This window comes from Tachysurus vachellii, chromosome 13 (assembly GCF_030014155.1).
Source record: "Tachysurus vachellii isolate PV-2020 chromosome 13, HZAU_Pvac_v1, whole genome shotgun sequence".
NCBI classification, from domain to species: domain Eukaryota; kingdom Metazoa; phylum Chordata; class Actinopteri; order Siluriformes; family Bagridae; genus Tachysurus; species Tachysurus vachellii.
Window position 1 is genome coordinate 15,676,230 of NC_083472.1, and position 22,739 is coordinate 15,698,968.

General features: G+C 38.7%; 1 protein-coding gene and 1 pseudogene across 2 annotated transcripts in view; one reads left to right on the forward strand and one right to left on the reverse strand.

Moving 5' to 3' along the window:
- The window catches only part of hdac3 (histone deacetylase 3), a 448,843-nt gene that overhangs the window by 343,867 nt on the left and 82,237 nt on the right, over window positions 1-22,739 (reverse strand). The window lies entirely within an intron of this gene.
- LOC132855911 (uncharacterized) lies at window positions 17,088-20,123 on the forward strand (annotated as a pseudogene).

The following is a 22,739-nucleotide window of genomic DNA, read 5'->3' on the forward strand; positions in this document are numbered from 1 at the left end:
ATCTACCATAAAAGTAACACCGCATTTCAGAAAAAGATCATCATACCAATAGTAAAATATGGTGGTGGTAGTGTGATGGTCTGGGGCTGTTTTGCTGCTTCAAGACCTGGAAGACTTGCTTTGATAAATGGAACAATGAATTCTGCTGTCTACCAAAAATTCCTGAAGGACAATGAGTGGCCATCTGTTCGTGACCTCAAGCTAAACTTTGGTTCAGCAGCAGAACAATGATCCAAAACATACCAGCAAGTCCACCTCTGAATGGCTGAAGAAAAACAAAATGGACACTTGGAGTGGCCTGGTCAAAGTCCTGACCTGAATCCTATTGAGATGCTGTGGCATGATCTTAAAAAGGTGGTTCATGCTCAAAAACCCTCCAATGTGGCTGAACTACAACAATTTTGCAAAGATGAGTATACCAAAATTCCTCCACAGCACTGTAACACTCATTGCAAGTTATCACAAATGCTTGATTGGCTTAGGGGCAAGCACTTTTTCACACAGGGACATGTAGGTCTGGATATTTTTTCCGCTAAATAATAAAAACCTTAATTTAAAAGCTGCGTGTTGTGTTTACTTGTTACAGTATCTTTTTCTATTTTAATTTGTTTGATGATCTGAAACAAAAGTATGACAAACATGCAAAAAACTAAAGAATCAGGGGCAACACCTTTTTCACACAACTGTAATTTAGTAAGCCCTGCCCACAGTTCACACCTTAAGGGAGACTAAAACTACTCTTGATTAATTACCTAAGATAACTAAGCATATACCAACAATATAGTATCAACAATTGTGTACAATAGTAGTGAGATCAAAAAGTGAATGCATGAGAACTTAACTTATTATGAGAAATAATCTTACTGTAATTAGACCAGAGAAATGCCAAAGAAACAAACAAAAACAGTTACTAAAGTTTGGGCTTCTGAACATTAGATCACTTGCACCCAAAGCACTTATTTTAAATGAAATCATCTCAGAAAATAACTTGCTGCACTCTGCCTAGCTGAAACTTGGATTAAACCAAATGATTACATTGGTCTAAATGAGTCTACCACGTCAGGTTATATCTATAAGCATGAGCCTCGTCAGACTGGTCGTGGAGGTGGTGTTGCCACTATCTTTAATGATTTCCTTACTATTACTCAGAGAACATGGTATAGATTTAGTTCCTTTGAAGTGCTTCTTCTTAACGTTGCACACTTGTACATGCACACGAAAAAATCCCTGATGTCTCTTGCTCTAGCGACCGTGTATAGACCCCCAGGGCCCTAGACTGATTTTCTTAGAGAATTTTATTTCAGACTTATTGGTTGATTTTGATAAAGCATTAATTGTAGGAGACTTTAACATTCACGTTGACAATGCAAACTATGCTTTAGGAATCACATTTATGGACCTACTCAACTCATTTGGGCTTAAACAAAATATCACTAGAGCAACTCATCGTCTTAATCATACACTAGATTTAATAATGTCACACGGAATAGATGTCACTGATATACAGTAGATATCATACCTCAAAGTGATGATATCACAGACCATTACCTCATAATGTACACACTGCCTGTAGAGCAGACTAACTGTGTCTCACCACGTTATCAACTCAGTAGAACTATTATTCTGACCACTAAGGACAGATTCACAAATAACCTGCCTGATTTGTCTGAACTTCTTACTGTACCATTAAACACAAACGATCTAGATGTAATGACCAACAGCACAGGCGCTATATTCACTAGCACATTAGACACTATTGCCCCCGTCCAATTAAAAAAAGTTAGAGACAAAACACCTGCACTGTGGAGAAAAACTAAATTAGAGGTTTTTAAAATTGCATATAAGGACAGAATGTCCAGCTATAGACAGGCTCTAAAAACTGCTAGGGCTGAGCACCTGAGCAAACTTATAGAAAATAACCAGAACAATCCAAGGTTTTTATTTAGCACAGTGGCTAGATTAACAAAACACCAAATCTAAACACACTATTCCATCACAGTTCAGTAGTGAAAAACTCATTGTGATTCTTCACTGATAAAATTGAAAGCATCAGGGACAAAATAGTTGATGTTCAACATACGTATGAGAGCACCTTGTGATTAGATCCTAATGAACTATCAAATTACAGACCTACTGTATTTCACATCTTCCGTTTATGTCTAGAAAAGGTTGTGTCTGTTCAACTGTGATCCTTCTTACAGAAGAACAATATCTTTGAAGAGTTTCAGTCAGGTTTCAGGCCCCATCATAGCACATTCTCCTAGATCACTTACAAAATTACACAGGTATTCATGGACAGGCTTTAAGTTGGTTTAGATCCTACCTGTCTGATCTATACCATTTTATAGAACTAAATGGTGAATTCTCCAGTTTTTGAATTGCCAGTTCATTATGGGGTCCCTCAAGGATCAGTCCTAGGACCTCTGCTTTTCTCGATATACATGCTTCCATTAGGGAACATTATTAGAAGACATGGGATTAATTTCCACTGTTATGCTGACGATACAGTTATATATCTCATCAAAACCAGATTAAATAGCTACATTTCCAAATTAACCAAGTGCGTTAGAGAGATAAAAGATTGGATGAGCTGTAATTTTCTGTTGTTAAACTCCGATAAGGCAGAAATACTACTTATCGGTCCAAAAACCAGTACACAGAAACTCTCACAATTCAACTTCAATTTAGAGGGATGTATTACTAGTAGCTCTACAGTGAAAGACCTGGGTGTTATATTGGTCTTTTGAAAATCATATTGCTCATATTACAAAAACAGCCTTCTTCCACCTTAGAAATATTGCCAAGCTGAGAAACATCCTGTCTGTATCTGATGCTGAGAAGCTAGTTCATGCATTCATGACCTCTAGACTAGACTAATGTAATGCATTACTAGGTGGTTGTCCTGCATCTTTAATAAATAGGCTACAGTTAGTACAAAATGCAGCTGCCAGAGTGCTCACTAGGACAAGAAAGTATGATCATATAACCCCAATTTTATCATCACTACATTGGCTACCTGTTAAGTTTAGAATTGATTACAAGCTGCTGCTACTTACATACAAGGCTCTTAATGGTTTAGCTCCCATGTATCTAACTAGTCTTCTAACACGTTACAATCCTTACAATCCTTCATGCTCTCTGAGATCACAAAACTCAGGACTTCTGGTAGTTCCCAGAATATCTAAGTCTACTAAAGGTGGTAGAGCATTTTCTTATTTAGCTCCCAAACTTTGGAATAGTCTTCCTGATAGTGTTCGGAGCTCAGACACGCTTTCCCAGTTTAAATGTAGATTAAAAACTGTACACATAATACATCCCATAATATTGTGCACTATTACATCAGACTTGCAAATATTATGAACAGCAGATATGATAATCCCTCTCCACTGCTTCTGTCTTTCTACCCATACAGAGGCATCCAGAAATTGTACCAGCTCAGATCGTCTTCCGTGCAATGAAGATTTTGGACCTCCACTGAGATGAGGCCGACTCTGTGAGAATCCTTAGGTATCTAGAGATCTACCAGCTCCAGTTAGACTCTGCAAAAAAGAGAAGAGATGTCCTCTCCTAAAGAGGAGATGTGAACTCCATGTGATCTTTTGCATCAATACAACATTTGTTAGACTGTATATTTATAATCAGTGTGCTTTAACTCTCTTCATTTGAATATATTGTCTTCTGGTAAAGTAGGTTCCTGACTTTTGTATACTATCTGCTTAACTCACTTTGTTCTAGAGTAGTGTGATTTGAATTGTTATATTCTATACCATTGTTGATTTTTATAGTGTTGGTCCTTGTTGTTCTCTCAGCTGATTAATCAGGAGTAGTTTCAGTCTACCTTAAGGTGTGAATTGGGGGCAGGGCTTACCTATTTAAATTGAAGGTTCTCCGCTACAGACGCTAGCGTCTGTAGCGGTTTGTAAGTATCTCTCTCTCTCTCTCTCTCTCTCTCTCATTGTAAACTTTGTGTCTAATACTATTTTGCTATATTCTACCATACCTTAATTCTCACTCTTGACTGCAAATATGTGCCTTAAACCCATCTCTGTACTCAATTCCTACACTCGCAGACACTCTCGTCCACAGAGCAGAGGTCACAATCCCAGTAACCTCATCTACCCTCCTCTGTTGTGTAAGTCTCAAACAGTGGTGGTAGGTGGGCTCTGGAATTGCCAGTCTGCTGTGAAAAAAGCTGATTTTATCTCTGCTTTAACTTCCCATTACTCCTTTGATTTTCTTGCGCTAACAGAGACCTGGATATCCCCACAGAACACTGCTACACCAGCTGCTTTATCCTCTGCCTATGCTTTCTCTCACTCACCACGAGAAACAGGCAGGGGTGGTGGTACAGGTTTATTGCTGTCAAAGAAATGGTGCTTTACACCTCTCCTCTTGTCTCATTTAACCATCTCCTCTTTTGAATTCCATGCCATTTCAGTTACCTCTCCAATTAACCTTGTTATCATTGTTGTTTACCGCCCTCCTGGTCCCCTAGGTGACTTCTTGGAAGAAATGGACACACTGCTTAGTGCTTTCCCTTCTGATAGCTCCCCCCTGACAGTGCTTGGTGACTTCAACCTCCCCTCTGACAAGCTACATTCTTCTTCCCTCCTGTCTCTTCTTGACTCATTCACACTCACACTCAACAGCTACATCCCCACACACAAAGGAGGCAATGTGCTGGACCTGGTTTTCACCCGTCCTTCTCCAGCTACAGACGTGACTGCTACCCCACTACACGTCTCTGATCATCACCTGGTATCCTTTACCATCACTCTCCCTACCCTACCTAAAACTACCTCTCACCCCCTCGCTCTAACCCGCCGCAACCTTTACTCTGTCTCCCCTTCTTCTGTAGCTTCTGGCACTCTTTCTTCCCTTCCTGATCCTGAGTCTTTTTCCTCACTGCCCTTGGACTCGGCCACAGATACTTTCCTCTCATCTCTTTCCTCAACTATGGACTTCCTCTGCCCTATGTCCACTAAACCCAAGAAAACTTCTTGTTCTGCTCCTTGGCTTTCAGATGTGCTGCGCAACAATCGAAGAGAGCTAAGATCATCAGAGAGAAAGTGGAAGAAATCACAACTTCATGCAGATCTTGATTCTTACCGAACACTCATGACCAAGTTCTCCTCAGATGTGACTTCTGCCAAGACTTCCTTCTACAAGGAAAAGCTTGAAGCTTCCTCACATGACCCTCGGAAATTCCACAACATCATCTCTTCTCTGCTCAACCCCCCGGCTCCACCTTCTTCATCCTCCCTGACTGCAGAAGACTTTGCTTCTTTCTACCAGGAGAAGATTGAGGAAATCTGCCGGACCTTCACTTCAGCCCCGACTGCACTTACATCTCAGAGTATGGACTCCCCTACACCTTTGTTGTCACATTTCTCAACTGTAACAGCAGAAGAGATTCTAAAACTCATCCAGTCTTGCAATCCTACCACCTGCCCATTGGATCCACTCCCTTCCACTTTGCTGCAGACCATCTCGCAAGACCTTCTGCCCTTCATTACAACTATCACCAATAGATCCATAGCATCTGGTCAGGTACCAACTACCTTCAAGAGAGCAAGGGTTATTCCCATCCTGAAGAAACCTGCTCTGGATCCATCAGACATCAGTAACTACAGACCGGTATCACTTCTCTCGTTTCTTTCAAAAATTCTTGAACGCATTGTCTTTAATCAACTGTCTGTCTATCTCTCACAGAACAACCTCCAAGACCCCAACCAGTCTGGCTTTAAAGCAGCTCATTCCACAGAGACAGCCCTTTTAGATGTCTCTGAGAAACTACATGCTGCTAGATCAGCCAATCTCTCATCTGTCCTTATCCTCCTTGACCTTTCAGCAGCGTTTGATACGGTCAACCATAAGACTCTCTTAGCCACCCTCAGGAGTCTTGGGATATGCGGATCAGCTTGGGAATGGTTCGCTTCCTACCTGGAAGGACGCTCATATCAGGTAACATGGAGGGGAGTGACATCTGCTCCACGCAGACTCTCCACTGGCGTCCCACAAGGCTCAGTACTTGGTCCTCTTCTTTTCTCCCTGTATACTCACTCTCTTGGTGAAGTTATTTCCTCACATGGGTTCTCTTACCACTGCTATGCTGATGATACACAACTTATCTTCTCTTTCCCACCCGCAGATGCCACAGCTTCTGACCGGATCTCTGCATGTCTGGCAGAAATTTCATCATGGATGACTGCTCATCAGTTAAAGCTTAATCCTAGCAAAACTGAGCTGCTCTTCATCCCAGGTGATTCATCCCCAGGTCATGATCTTGCTATATCCTTGCACAACGATCTGATCTCCCCTTCAGCCACAGCTCGCAACCTTGGGGTAACCATGGACAATCAACTGTCCTTTTCCTCTCATGTTGCTAATGTGACTCGCTCATGTCGGTTTCTTCTCTACAACATTAGAAGGATTCGACCATTTCTGTCCACACAGGCTGCTCAGGTACTTGTTCAGTCTCTTGTCATTTCTAGACTGGATTACTGCAATGCACTGCTGGCAGGTCTACCTATGAACGCAATCCGTCCTCTGCAAATGATCCAAAATGCAGCTGCCCGGCTTGTTTTCAACCTGCCAAAGTTCTCTCATACCACCCCGCTGCTGCGATCCCTCCACTGGCTTCCGGTAGCTGCACGCATCAGATTCAAAACACTGATGCTGGCCTACAAAGCCAAAAATGGACCAGCTCCCTCTTACCTCAAAGCCCTCATCACTCCTCGCACTGCACCCCGCACCCTCCGATCTACCAGCACTGCTCGACTGGTTCCACCATCTCTCAGGGTAAGAGGCAAGTATACTACAAGACTCTTCTCTGTACTGGCACCAAGGTGGTGGAACGAACTTCCCCTAGAGGTCCGGACAGCTGAGTCACTGGCTATTTTCAAGCGGCGGTTGAAGACCTACTTATTCAGGAAACACTTCAACTAGCACTTCTTTCATTATCTTTTGCATTTAAAAAAAAAAAAAAAAAAAAAAAAAACACCTTTGACACTTTCATTGTAACTTTGAACAAATGTTTTAAACTCATGGTATCTTAAGTATGTAACTTAGTGATCCAGCATTAATGTATTCAATGTTAGAGATTTAAGCACTTATGTACGTCGCTCTGGATAAGGGCGTCTGCCAAATGCTGTAAATGTAAATGTAAATGTAATCACAGTCACCCATATGAGGATGGGTTCCCCTTTGAGTCTGGTTCCTCTCAAGGTTTCTTCCTTACCATCTAAGGGAGTTTTTCCTTGCCACTGCTTCCTGAGTCACCTTAGACTTGTTCATAGGGGATAAATACATACACATTGTGAATTAAATATATATAATATTAATTTTGAATTTTGTATTATATTAATCTTTATATTATTCTTTATATTAACCTTTTGTTCTATGTTTATGTTCTGTAAAGCTGCTTTGAGACAATGTCAATTGTAAAAAGCGCTATACAAATAAACTTGAATTGAATTGAATCAGTGATTGCATAGCAAAAATTCCTGAAATTCTTTCTTTGATATCCACAGTGAATGCCAAGACACGTGCAACACACATACAGTCGTATGCAAAAGTTTAGGAACCCCTGACAATTTCCATGATTGTCATTTATAAATATTTGGGTGTTTGGATCAGCAATTTCATTTTGATCTATCAAATAACTGAAGGACACAGTAATATTTCAGTAGTGAAATGAGGCTTATTGGATTAACAGAAAATGTGCAATATGCATCAAAACGAAATTAGACAGGTGCATAAATTTGGGCACCCCAAAAGAAAAATCAATATTTAGTAGAGTCTCCTTTAGCAGAAATAACAGCCTCTAGATGCTCCCTATAGCCTGTAATGGATGTCTGGATTCTGAATGAATGTATTTTAGACCATTCCTCCTTACAAAACATCTCCAGTTCAGTTAGGATTGATGGTTGCCGAGCATGGACAGCCCACTTCAAATCACCCCACAGATGTTCAATGATACTAAGGTCTGGGGACTGGGATGGCCATTCCAGAACATTGTACTTGTTCCTCTGCATAAATGCCCGAGTAGATTTTGAGCAGTGTTTTGGGTCGTTGTCTTGTTGAAATATCCAGCCCTGGCGTAACTTCAACTTTGTGACTGATTCCTCAACATTATTCTCAAGAATCTGCTGATGTTGAGTGGAATCTGGGAATACCAGGGATGTGGTAGCCTAGTGGTTAAGGTGTTGGGCTACCAATCAGAAGGTTGTGACTTCGATTCCTACATCCTAGTGGGATGCCACTGCTGGGTCCCTGAGCAAGGACCTTAACCCTCAATTGCTCAGTTGCATAAAAAAAAAAAAAAGAGATAAAAATGTAAGTCGCTTTTTCTTGGAATGCTGTGTTCTTTTGCCGCAATGCATTACGCCCCTTGTTATGACCAAATAACTCAATCTTTGTTTCATCACTCCACAGCACCTTATTCCAAAATGAAGCTGGCTTGTCCAAACGTGCGTTTGCATAACTCAAGCGACTCAGTTTGTGTCGTGTGTGTGCAGAAAAGGCTTCTTTCGCATCACTCTCCCGTACAGCTTCACCTTGTGCAAAGTGTGCTGAATTGTTGAACGGTGCACAATGACACCATCTGCAGCAAGTTCAGGTTCTTCGGAGGTGGACCATTCTCTCCATCCTTCTCCTTTGCCTCTCCAATATTTTACGTGGCCTTAACAAGAACCGTGCCTATGGTCTTTCATTTCCTCACTATGTTCTTCACAGTGGACACTGACAGCTTATATCTCTGCGATAACTTTTTGTAGCCTTCCCCAAACCATAATGTTGAACAATCTTTGTTTCAGATCATTTGAGAGTTGTTTTGAGGCCTCCATGTTGCCACTCTTCAGAGGAGAGTCAAAGAGAACAACGACTTGCAATTGGCCACCTAAATACCTTTTCTGATGATTGGATGCACCTGTCTATGAAGTTCAAGGCTTAATGAGTATAGTGTTGTACTGCCTCTTTAAGAGATAACGTTCCCGGCATTGATTGCGGTTGTGTTTCATGAACGGAGAGCATGTAGTGTTGCTAAGTAAAGTATGCAGTAAACCTCTTTTGTGAAGTACACATCTCAGGTGTTGTCTCGGTCATTACAATGGTGACGAGTGAGTAAAAGGCAAAATGACACGGAAAAGCAACCAAAACCACAAAGAGAGGGCTCAAACAACGGCGTCCTTTCTCTGACCGGCACACAAAAAAAAAAAAACAGGGAAAGCCTGAAACGCGGCACGGAGAAAAGTTACCATCGTTTATCTTGTGAGTAAAACTACACAGAAACGATCAAGAAAGAAACTAAACCAAAACGCAGAAAAGTATAAAGTGGATTTCACACACACACGTGTATAAATTTCATACAGCTTCACACGCTTTGCCAACGCCTGAATAAACGCTAAAAGCTAAAGCTAAAAACATGCTCAACAACAAAGCTACCACCATCCGATAAAACATGGATGCTACTGCTGTATTGCCACATTTTCCAAGATTTGACATTGACTCATATCAAGGCTCACTTGCAGTGAAATGGAAGAAATGGTTATCGAGATTTGGAACATTTCTAACAGCTGCTGGTGTAACGAACAAGACCAGGCAAAGAGCGATGTTACTGCACTATGCAGGAGAACAAGTTTCGACACAATTTTCGACACAATTCCAGAAAATGGCGACAGTGATGATTATGATAAAGCAGCACAAGTTCTGACTGAATATTTCAGCCCAAGCCATAATGGAGTATGAAGTGTATGTGTTCAGACAGGCTAAACAAAAACCAGGAGAGACAATCGATGCATTTCACACAAGATTAAGACAGCTTGCAACGACTTGTGAATTTACAAATACAGACAGAGAAATAAAATCTCAGATCATACTCACATGCACATCATCTCAATTGCAAAGAAGAGTATTGAGGGATAGTAATCTCACATTAAAACAATTGCTAGACTTTGCCAGAGCATTTGAAACTTCAGAGCAGCAGGCGGCTGGAATTGGAAATGACACACAGGCTAATACCTTCGAAAGTGTTGCGGCAATACCAAAAACAAACCTCAATAAGAGAGCACATACAAACCACCAACAGAAAATAACACAGAGAAAACCACATATGACATGCAGGAACTGTGGTGGCCCTTTCCCGCATCCTGGAGGAGAGTTAACATGCCCAGCTAAAGGAGCGTCTTGCAAATTATGTGGTAAACCAAATCACTTTGCTCGTTATAGTTTCAGCAGACCACGGATGGAGCGGGACAACAAAAGATACACAAAGCCACGACAAAGACAAGACATCTCGCAAAAGGTGAGAGCAGTAAAGCTAAGTGAAAACAGCCCACCAACAAAAACACTGGAGCCGGATACAACTTCAAGCACAGATGATGAATATGTCTATGTCACACAAGAACCTACAAATGTCAAACAACCAATGACAAAAGTCTGGATAGCCCAACAACCTCTAGATATATTAATAGACACAGGTGCTACAGTCAACCCGCTAGACAAAAACGCACATGACAAAATCAAAATGTCAACAAAACTACAACCAACCAACAAGAAAATACTGCCATATGGTAAACAACAACCACTTCCATTACTAGGAAAGCTAACTACAAACATCTCAGCTCATGGAAAAACCACTGAGGCAACATTCTATGTAGTATGTATGCCAAAACCAAAAAACCCTGAGAAAATACGAATTTGTGTTGACATGAGATTACCAAATCAAGCTGTATTGAGAGAGAGACACATTTCACCAACCGTTGATGACATTATTCATGACCTAAATGGTGTGGTAATGTTCTCCAAACTGGATCTCAATTCAGAATATCACCAACTCGAATTAGCACCTGAATCCAGATACATCACAACATTTTCCACACATGTTGGGTTACGAAGATACACAAGACTCATTTTTGGTATCTCATCAGCTGCTGAAGTCTTCCAAAACACCATTCAACAGGTCCTACAAGGCATCCCTGGAGTTCGAAATTTCAGTGACGACATTCTGGTATATGGTACCACAGCTGACGCACACAACAGATCCCTCAAAGCAGTCTTCCAACGGCTACATGAAAATCAACAATCAACAAAGGCAAATGTGACTCACAAAACGTCCCTTGAGTTTTTCGGATACCTCTTTTCCAACAAAGGTATCGCACCTGACCCCAAAAAAATTGAGGCGATCACAGACATGCCACCCCCACAAAACCAAAGTGAGATGAGAAGTTTACTAGGTATGGCCAACTACAGTGCGAGATTCATTCCTAACTATTCATCAACAACTCAACCTCTGAGAGAGCTCACAAAGAAAAACTCAAAGTGGATATGGGGAAAAGAACAAAGAGATGCACTGAAAACACTCAAACACAACCTGGTGATTGCTCCTGTAATGAGTTACTTCCATCCTGACAGAGAAACCAACGTCATTGTCGATGCTAGTCCCGTTGGTCTAGGAGGCATACTAGCTCAGAGAGATAGAACCACAGATCACACCTACGTTGTCGCTTATGCTAGTAGAGCATTAACCCCAGTTGAACAAAGATACTCACAGACAGAGAGAGAAGCTCTTGCTATCGTCTGGAACTGTGAACACTTCCATCTATATCTCTATGGTGCGGAATTCAACATGATCACAGATCACAAACCTCTTGAGTTGATCGTCAACAACCCTAAGTCAAAACCCCCAGCAAGAATTGAGAGATGGGCACTAAGATTACAACCCTAGAAATACAAGGTTGTTTACAAAGCAGGAAAAACAAATCCGGCAGACTATATGTCCCGCCATCCACAAAAACTTCACAAATCTACAATCACCGATGACATTGACACTGAGATACATATCAAATTCATTGCTGACAATGCAGTCCCAAAAGCCATGACATGAAAGTGAAAGCCGAAACAGCAAAAGACAACCTTCAATGTATTATCAACACTATGCACAACGGCTAGTGGCACACACTGAATGATAATTTCACTTCAGAACGTGATCAGGCAGACCTGAGATCTAAGAGGAAATCGTATTGTAATGCCAAAAACCTTACAGCAAAGAGCACTTGAACTTGCCCACGAAGGTCATCAAGGCCTAGTGAAAGCTAAAGAACTACTCAGGGAAAAAGCTTGGTTTCCGGGAATCGACAAACAGGCAGAGCATTTACTTTCGAACTGTATACCATGCCAAGCATCCTCAATGCACATCAAACACTCACCACTTCAGATGTCTGAACTACCTGAAGGTCCATGGCAAAATGTTTCTGTGGATTTTTGCGGTCCATTCCCATCAGGTGAATATCTTTTAGTTATCTTGGACAAATACTCCAGATTTCCTTTTGTAGAGATAACATCATCAACATCAGCAAACAAATTCATTCCATTGCTAGACAAAGTTTTCTCCATTGCAGGAATTCCTAACGTAATGAAATCTGATAATGGCCCTCCTTTCTTCAGCCAAGAACTAGCTAACTTCACTACACACCTAGGTATACACCATCGCAAGATCACTCCGTACTGGCCTCAAGCCAATGGTGAAGTTGAGAGATTCATGAGAACGGTAAAAAAAGCCATGTCGACAGCTTTTGCTGAAGGAAAACCTTGGAAACAAGAATTGTACAAGTTTCTGAGGAACTACAGAGCAACCCCCCATCAGACCACTGGAATATCCCCGGCCGAATTGTTGTTCGGAAGACCTATGCACATCAAATTACCGACAGTGCACAGCCCAGTACACGACGATGCACTTAGGCAAGCTGATTGCCACAAAAAGGAGAAGATGAAGCAATACTCGGACAAGAGGAAAAGAGTTTCAACATCTGAACTCACAACAGGAGATTCTGTACTCATTCGGGAAAAGACAAAAGTAAAACTCAAAACACCATATAATCCAAAACCATACAAAGTGATAAAAACAAAAGGCACAATGATAACAGCACAAAGAGGACAACACATCATTACAAGAAACACCTCACACCTTAAACCCTGAAACAAAGAGTACATGTACCACTCTGTGATCTCTCTGATGATGAAATGGATGAATTTGATTATGGAGACAGACCTCAAGAACAAAGAAGACCTCCAAATGTTCCTGAAAATCCGTAGCAACGAGAACGACGTTATCCTAGAAGAGAGAATAGGAAAAGACCCCGAAAGCTAATGGATTACACTTGATGAACTAAGATTAAAGCACTATGAGGAACAGTTTAGCATTAAAAAGAAAGTTAATATGTTCTAAGTTTTCTAGTCACAGTAAGTTAATGTGTTTACAATGCTGAGTGTACTATAATTCTATTGAGGATTTAAATTAACATAATTTCGAGAAAATGCATTCCCAGGTCTCTCAAGTCTTATCAATAATGAACATGTCTAGTCATGTTGTCATGTTTTGACATTTTCCTTCTAAAACAAAGGGAGGGATGTAGTGTTGTACTGCCTCTTTAAGAGATAACGTTGCCGGCATTGATTGCGGTTGTGTTTCATGAACGGAGAGCATGTAGTGTTGCTAAGTAAAGTATGCAGTAAACCTCTTTTGTGAAGTACACATCTCAGGTGCTGTCTCGGTCATTACAATGAGCTCACCAAACCAATTGCATGTTCCAATTAATCAGCACTTAGTAGTTACAGGTATTCAAATCAACAAAATGGCAAGGGTGCCCAAATTTATGCACCTGTCTAATTTTGTTTTGATGCATATTGCACATTTTCTGTTAATCCAATAAACTTCATTTCACTACTGAAATATTACTGTGTCCTTCAGTTATTTGATAGATCCAAATGAAATTGCTTATCCAAACACCCAAATATTTATAAATGAAAATCCTGGAGTGTCAGGGGTTCCTAAACATTTGCATATGACATTCAGTAAACACAAACATAATAAATAAAACTAAGCTGCAGGAATAGAAATAAATACTACTAGAAATATGCATATGTATATATATGTAGAATACTGACATGTGCATAGTAGTACAGTAACATGCAAATTGAGTGCAACTGCTTGATAATAGTAGCTTTTTCATTAACAGTATGATTACAAATAAGCAATTATAATAATAACTAGATTTGTAAAGTTCGTCTCGACAAACTTTGATGTTGGCTTTGACGAGGCAAGGATTCGCAAAGGCCGGTGCTTTTTGGAGGCGAGTGGACATAAGGGTCAGTGTTACATTTGGAGGCAAGTGGACAGAAAGATAGGGTGACAAAACATTTGGAGGCAAGTGGAGACGAGCATGTGACGTCATCCGAATACTCCTGAGGAAGTTCCCCTCATTGGGTTGATATGTCACATGTTCATGTTGAGCTAATTTTTTATTTTCACGTGACATTACCTGACATCACGTGACGTCATCAGAATACACGTGAGGAAGTTCCCCTCATTGTTGTGAATGTTTTGATATGTCACATGTCCATGTTGTAAAAATTTTTTTGATTTTGCATATTTTGGGGGCGGGGCTGCGGCACAACCGAAAGGCTAGTCGGTACACCAATTTAAAAGTTTGTTCAGAGTATCACCCTAAAAGAGCTGGCCGAGTTTGGTGTAGATAGTTCGAAAGCTTGCCGAGTTATAAACCTCCAAAGTTTATAATGGGAGTCTATGGGAAAAAAGGCCACTTTGAGACGTGGTACCTGAAGTACCGGTACTCAGATCGCTTATAAATAATAAGTAATAGCAACAAACTTCAGACCAGGGTCTACAACATATACGAATTTAGCGCATGTGGCTCAAAAGCCACAGTCCGCATTAAATTTTAAAAGCTAAAATAGGAAAACAGAATGTTGGCTTCTACAAAGCCAACATAATTAACAGTAACTTTAACAAATGTGCAATGATTATAAATAGTATCAGTAACATTAACAATATTAGCTGCCACTTTTAATTAAAAAAAAAACAAAAAAAAAAACAACAAACTAGTCCTAGACTGTTCATCTGATCAATATGAAATATTAAATCTGGGAAGTAATTAATTTGCTGGCAAAATTATACTAAAACAATTTTGTTTGGCCAAATCTTCTCAATAAAGCAGTCAAATCTCTAATCTAATACATAGTCTGTATGGGCACTAAACCTAAAATCATTATACTGTACATGTAGATCATTGTATATGGAAAGATGAAATGTGGTGTTTTTCTTGAATAACAGTGAAAACTTTGTCATGGTTGTTGTTTTTTATTTTTTACAGAAATATAGCCTAACAAATACTGTTTGCTCAGAAAATGGGGGCTTTGGGGGTATAAATTAGAAGTGGAAGTTTATTCTGATTTCTTGGGGCAGTTCATGGCAGCTGAAATGTGACTAGAGCAAAGATGGTAGGAAGTTGCGTAGGTTCTTGAAGCAATCCGGAAATGGAAGAAGAAATGATTGGGGTGGATATTGGAGGCAATGCCAGAAATTAATGGACTATCATAGTAAGTTTGAAAAGAAACAAAAGTTGGGGACAGACTTCAGAAACAGACAGAGAAGAAGGTAAAAAGAGAAAAGTGGAGTACAAGGTATTGTTGAAGCTTGATACCGAATTTGTTAGTAGTAAAGCTCACTAAAAGAAGTAATAGGGAATACATTAATGTATTATAAACTAATGCTGTTTTGTAATGATAGTAAACAACGAAAAATGGCTCTGGAAATAAAAACATTGGACACAAGTGATAATCTCATTTCTCGAAGTAAAGAATAGGGTTAGATATGAGAAAACATGTAAACATTTGTGTCAAATAACATTAACACAGTTATAACTTCAGATACCTGTCCTGATCTCAAGTGTTTCATGTCAAATTACATTAACACAGTTATAATTTCAGATACCTGTCCTGATCTCAGGTGTTTCATGTCAAATTACATTAACACAGTTATAATTTCAGATACCACCTGTCCTGATCTCAGGTGTTTCATGTCAAAGTACATTAACACAGTTATAATTTCAGATACCTGTCCTAATCTCAGGTGTTTCATGTCAAATTACATTAATAGTGTTATAACTTCAGATACCTGTCCTGATCTCAGGTGTTTCGTGTCAAATTACATTAATATTGTTATAACTTCAGATACCTATCCTGATCTCAGGTGCATCGTGTCAAATTACATTACAACAGTTATAATTTCAGATACCTGTCCTGATCTATGTTCTATTGTAAATAAATATCAGCTCATGTGATTTGAAAGTCTTTTAGTATTCATTTTATTCAAATGTATAAAACGTCCCAACATTTTTGGAATTCGGGTTGTAAAGCATTAAAGAGAGTAAGAAGGTCATTTAACTATAATGATCTTATTACATATAAAAGACCACAGACTATAGTAAGGAGAGCAATTTGTATGGCTAAGAGAAACTATTGGAGAGAGATTAGTAGTAATATCGATGAGGGCATTGAAATCAACGATGTATGGAGTATGATAAGAAAGGTGGGAGGGTAAAGATGAGTCTCTTTAATATGTTGTGGGAAGCTGCCTACTGGCTGAAAACATGAGGTTATTGTGCCAGCTAAAACATTTTTAAAGGTGGGGACTTTGTGGAGGAATAAGTTAATCTCCTATAAATGCAATACAGGTTGAAATGGGTGAAATACTGCTCGAAATCAGAATGCTACTGTTAAAGATGAGGTACTGGGCACTTGGACAATCATCACCCAAAAGTACTGGAGGAGTGCTGTGAAGATGTGTATTAAAAATAATATGCTTTGGATCTGTTTTTATGGAAGCACAGACTATGGGCTTATTTAGTATTGATACTGGTTCAGTGGCTTTGTGCTTTCCTATGCATTTAGTTGACACTTTAGTGACACGATGCAGAAAGGAACAGAATGTGATAAACAGTTTAACAGTGCAACATTATATTGATCATATATATTATAGTGCAGTGTAAATGTATAAATAATAGCAAAATAAAAAGAAGTGGCAGAAGGAGTGGGACATTGGAATAAAAGGAATATACTTAAACCACATTCAGAAAAATGTAGGTCTAGAAATAAAAAAATTGACATCAGGAAAGAGGATGTTCTAATTTTGAGAATGTGCTTTTGGACATTTTTCATTAAATTAGTGTCTGTACAGATTAGGGTCCATGTAACTTTTGGTCATTCGACTTTCCATTCAGAAACGGGTATTAAAAAACAAAAAAAGAGTGGCTATTTGATTTTCGTTTTAAAATACAAAAATTACAATTGAAATACAATGCGTTTTTCTTTTTCATGGTCAAAAACGGATGAGTAAAATTTTAAAAATGGTTTGATTTTCATTTTATATTTCGAATAACAAAAAAATAAAATCACCAGAAAACAGAAACGAAAAAAGGCCCATTTTTTATATTCCGAGACCGGATGTGGTCATTTACATGACAAAAGCGCCAAATTTGAGATTGTGCCAATGTTGCTTTAGCCCAGACTAAAATGTCTTTGGAACCGTACTCAGTTATGATATTAGATATGGCAAAACAAGGCCTGTCATCTGCAGAAATCTCTGCGCGGATATCACACGAAAGTGGGGGAGCAAGAGGATGTTCTGCAAGAAAAGTGAGGAGATTTTGCGCTGAAAATGGCTTAAGTTTGATGGGACTCCCCGACACGCATTTGGAGTTAGAGGTGGCAAAAGCTATAACCGAGGTATGTACTTGCTATATCTCCCCGTTTTTAGTGTGTGTGTGTGTGTGTGTGTGTGTGAGAACTAACATGTAGGCCTATATGCACACACATATGTCCTGCATCCCCAAAGGGTCTTCAACTGGCATCTTTTATGCCCGCTTATTACAAATAGTAAATAGATCACACTAAATAGCCTCAGCCTACCATTATTTGTAAGTAATCGCTGTCAACATAATCCTTACAACACTGACAAATCCCTTAACACAGACATACACATGCTGCACTGTCTAATGGCATGATAAACATATATCAGCTGGTATGATTTTGGAAACTGGAAATCATGTTAATTTGTTATAATCTAGATGGGACCTACATATGGAAGAAGGATGATAAAGGGGTATCTCGCCATGAAAGGAGTGCATGCTGCAGAGACTCGAATTGGAACAGTGCGTAGAACTATGCATCAGTCTTACCATGAAGCAAGACATCAGGTATGTACTGTCTCAACATTAATATTTTACATTATCAAAATTCCAATTTATGTTTAACTATGAGCTAATGTGTATTTTTATATGGTTGTTTAGCTGCAGATACTTAGCTTGTCTAAGATAAAAAAAAACCTTACACAATTGTATAGTATAATCAAACCAAATACCCTAATTTTTATTTTATTTATTCATTATAATTATTTATTTTAATTTATTTGACAGGGACAACACAAATAGGCATCGTTACATTTATAAAACCTGCAACCGATGCAGTGTATAAAGGACTAATTGGATTTTGTATATGAAATTTCAGTACATTGTTTATCTATTTTTTTTTTCAGGGTGCCCGCAATCTCAACCCCATACCATATCAAGCTGGTTACATGGGCCATAAGATCCATATGGACCAAAACGAAAAACTGGCTATAGTATGTTTGGGGTCACCCATGTTTTAGCCATTGATGGCTTCAGCAAAAAGGTTGTTGCTCATTCTACAATGCCTATAAAAAACAACCTTGCCATATATGAAGATGTTTTCAGGTAACAGCCTATGTCTTGTTGTGGACACTGGTGTATGCAGGGATTGCATACACACGGCTAAGAATGTGACTAAACTGTTGAACACCTACATTGTTATGAACCATATTATACAGAAAATAACTGATTTGGAACAGTTACGTTTAAAAAGTTTATTAAAATTGACTTTTTCATCCAATAGGCCTGCAGTACTTGAATATGGTATATGGGACCAGGTGCGAGTAGATAATGGCAAGGAGTTTTATTTGACACTCTTCATACAGGAGCTGCTGACATCTCATCGCCATAATCAGGAGAGAAGGCCTTATTTACAGACTTCATCCACAAGGGTACAGTTCAGAAGTTTTTGTGGATGCTTCAGCTGCACACTACCTGTATGCCTGCTTTTATTATTACTATTATTGTTTGCTTCAGCAGCATACTGTTTACTTGCATACATGACATAAACTGTCTTTACATTTCTATGCTTTCTGAATTTTAGGGTAAACATCCCATTAAATTAAAATCAAAATTAACCTTGGCCAATAACAGATTTTTTTAAATCTATTTACATCTTAAAATTAAACAACTGCTGAAAGAAAAAAAAAACAACAACACTGGACTTTATTCAGTACTTTAAATTCTAGTTACATTGTTTTTTTAATGTTACATTCCATTTGGGAAAATTGTCCTTAAGCAGAGGACCATGTGTAAATGTGCATAATGACTGCTGGGTTGATACATTTACAGATTTACTGGGAATTCTGCATAATTATTTTTCCCCAAATGGGTCATAACATATTTTTCATTAACCACCACAACAGACTGACTGATGAACCTTTGTTGCAAATTCAGAATCATATAGTTGAACGAATCTGGCCTGAAGTCAACAGTCGTGTCAACTATCCACTAAAGACAGCTCTTCTGCAGTTGGTGGATCAAGAGGAAAATACTTGAACATCAGCCTTGTGAGATACTGTGTGTCAAACCTGACTGGCCAGTTGTGCCAGATTGGTCTTACAGGGCTGGTGGAGTCATGGAATGCTCACCGAATTCCAGGTGAAATAAAACAGTGTTGCAAAGATTACAATAATCACAATAAACATTCATAAGTTAAGACCAACAGTCTGTTATTTATTTTACAGGTAAAGGGGTACCAAATGACTTGGCTGGCTGTGGATGTCCCAAAAAAATCCCACAGGAGCTGCTGCCTCATTCAGTTGATGCAGCAGACCTTTACAGCCAACAGCTGGGATCCTCACTGGCCACACATTCAACTTTTGGAGTTGATCCATTTTCAACTGAACAGGACAAACTTAGAGTTGAGAATCAGTTTGCTGAGCAATATTCAGACATTTCAGACTTGTTCTCTAGAGCAGTGAACAATGACTTGGCTCCGTACAAACAGGCATTGCTCTGTCTTATAACCACAACTCAGCGCAATGTGTGAAAAGCAGATTGCTCTATTTGAACAGAATGTAAATTTGTAACAAGAACAATGAATACCAATCACATCAACCAGCCTAAACATGTAAATAAATTAACATTACAACTCAGTTTTTGAATCAATAAAACAAAGTCAAATACAACATGCCTATTTGTGAGTATAAAAGTGCAAAATGCTACTCCTCTTCAAAAAGAGATCTCAGAACAGAAAATGCTTCTGACAAACCATTAATTTCAAATATGTTGTTGCCTGTGGTGTTCCCTCTACATTTTGCACAGTGCACAGAGGTCTCTTGCCACTGTTCCACACATTTTGCAGCCAATAATGCTTCGGCAACACTGTGTGAAGACTGGCTCCTCGATGAACTCTAAAAAATAAAAAAATAAAATTAGAAAAACTAGTCAGTCATTCTCTGTGTTTGTCTACCTGCCCTTAAAATGTTCTTGATGTACCAGATAACAGTGTTTTCTATCGCACAAAAGGACCATTGACACTTTCCCTATGATTTCTTACTCAAATTACCAATACAATCACTCTTTATTCTTATACCCACATATATGCTTCATAGAGTTTCATCCAGCGCTGCGTGTTCAGCTCCTAAATAAATAAATAAAACCACTTATATACGCTTGTAAACCAGTACTTTCCAAAAAAATGTAACATTATTGGCATTATATTTCTACCTGGATTTAATAAATGTATTATCGTAAAGTGCTCTTATTCATTAGTTCATTCTTTAATTCATTCATTTCAACAATATATCTCCCACAATGCATTATTACTACTGTTTCATTAACACCACATACCTCACATAGACCTGTTGGACGTTTGCTTAGCATAGTTCTGTTCAATCTTGTATGCCCCAATCTTAATCTAGTAATTATGATCTCTTCAGATCAACTCCTACCTGACACTCTTCCTTTACTCACTGTTGGCTGAATTTGAAAGAAATGTCTACCTTTTATATCTGAATCCCACTGATGTTGCCATATTTTCAGAATGTTATTTTTGATTAATGATTTAATTTCGTTCTATGGCCTTTTTAGCTAAAACAACTGCCTTTTCATTTCCTCTTAAGCCAATATGAGCCGGAACACTCAAAAACCAAAAACTCTACTTTTATATAATTTTGATTAAGTGAATATAATTCTTGAATAATCTCTATTACCAAGTCTTGTCTAGTTTCTGACTTCTGCTCATTCAGACCTATTAGGACTGAGCTAGAATCTGAATATATAATTGCCTTTGGATATTTTAACTTCACTAATCCACTTTATTGCCATAATTATTGCAAACATCTCTACTGTATACACTGATAAACGATCCGATATCTTATTGTTCTTATACTTTTGATTTTGGAATTATGAATGCAGAACCCACATGACCTGTTTTTTGATCTTTTGAAGCATCTGTGAAAATGTGCATATGTTCCCCATATCTTGACCCCACATACTCCCTTACATTATATAGCCTACCTCTGAATCATGAGGTCCTATAGCAGGTGCTTCAGCACCCCCAAGAAAGACAAAATCACCCCTATAGCACCCCCTACAGATTTTTTCCTGGGATCAGCAGGCTGTAGCCTATATATAAATAAGCTGATAATAAAAAAATAAACAAAATAAATAATTAAAGAACATTTGAGTCTTTATGCATGCATAGGCCTAATTCGTGCAGTGCAATAACGAAGTAATTTGCAGCTGTCACACTTTTTGTAATGTCATTATATAGCATTTTATTTAAAAAATGGAGCACTTGTGCTAAGTAGGCCTGCCCCCAACTAAAGATATTTCTAGTGAACTAGTCGTACGTTAGCCTATATTAAAATGATTAATGATAATATACTAAACCATCCTTTAATATATTGGCAGTAGCCTATTCCACCTCAAGCTCGCGCATAAAGCAATTGCCTCAAAGTCCAGCAAATTGATTATGAATGCGTCAGGGGAAAAGACATTTTAATTATTCATTAAGTGCTTTCTGAGTGACTATCGGCTGAAAAGATGAAGTTGCCGAATGCCGACGCTGACTCGCCATTTTCATTTTCATACAGACTAGCCTAAATAATTAGAGAATATTACCAAATCGAGTGAGCGAGTTTTATTTTATTATCATATTAAAAAAAAATAGCCTGTATATTACTCCCCCTCAGCACCTCCCATCAAAATTCTCTGGCGACGCCCCTGTGCTCTTGTCATGTAAATGACCACATCCGGTCTCGGAATATAAAAAACGGGCCTTTTTTCGTTTCTGTTTTCTGGTGATTTTATTTTTTTGTTATTCGAAATATAAAATGAAAATCAAACCATTTGTAAAATTTTACTCATCCGTTTTTGACCATGAAAAAGAAAAACGCGTTGTATTTCAATTGTAATTTTTGTATTTTAAAACGAAAATCAAATAGCCACTCTTTTTTGTTTTTTAATACCCGTTTCTAAATGGAAAGTCGAATGACCAAAAGATACACGGACCATTAAATGTGCTGCATATGAAAGAGTAAGGTTTGTTTAACACAAGCCTTAAAATCATTGGGAACAAATAGTTTGTCTTCACAGGTTCTGCTAGAAAATGGTCCAAAGCAGGCAAGAATGAATCATGAAATAATAATGTACTTAAAATAAATGATTGACTAACAGAATTTAGCATAGTTTTATTCATTTTTCCTTCCTCATACGTCTGCCATGCTGTTTCTTAACCTCCCTACCCTCTTGTACTCCACATTCCAA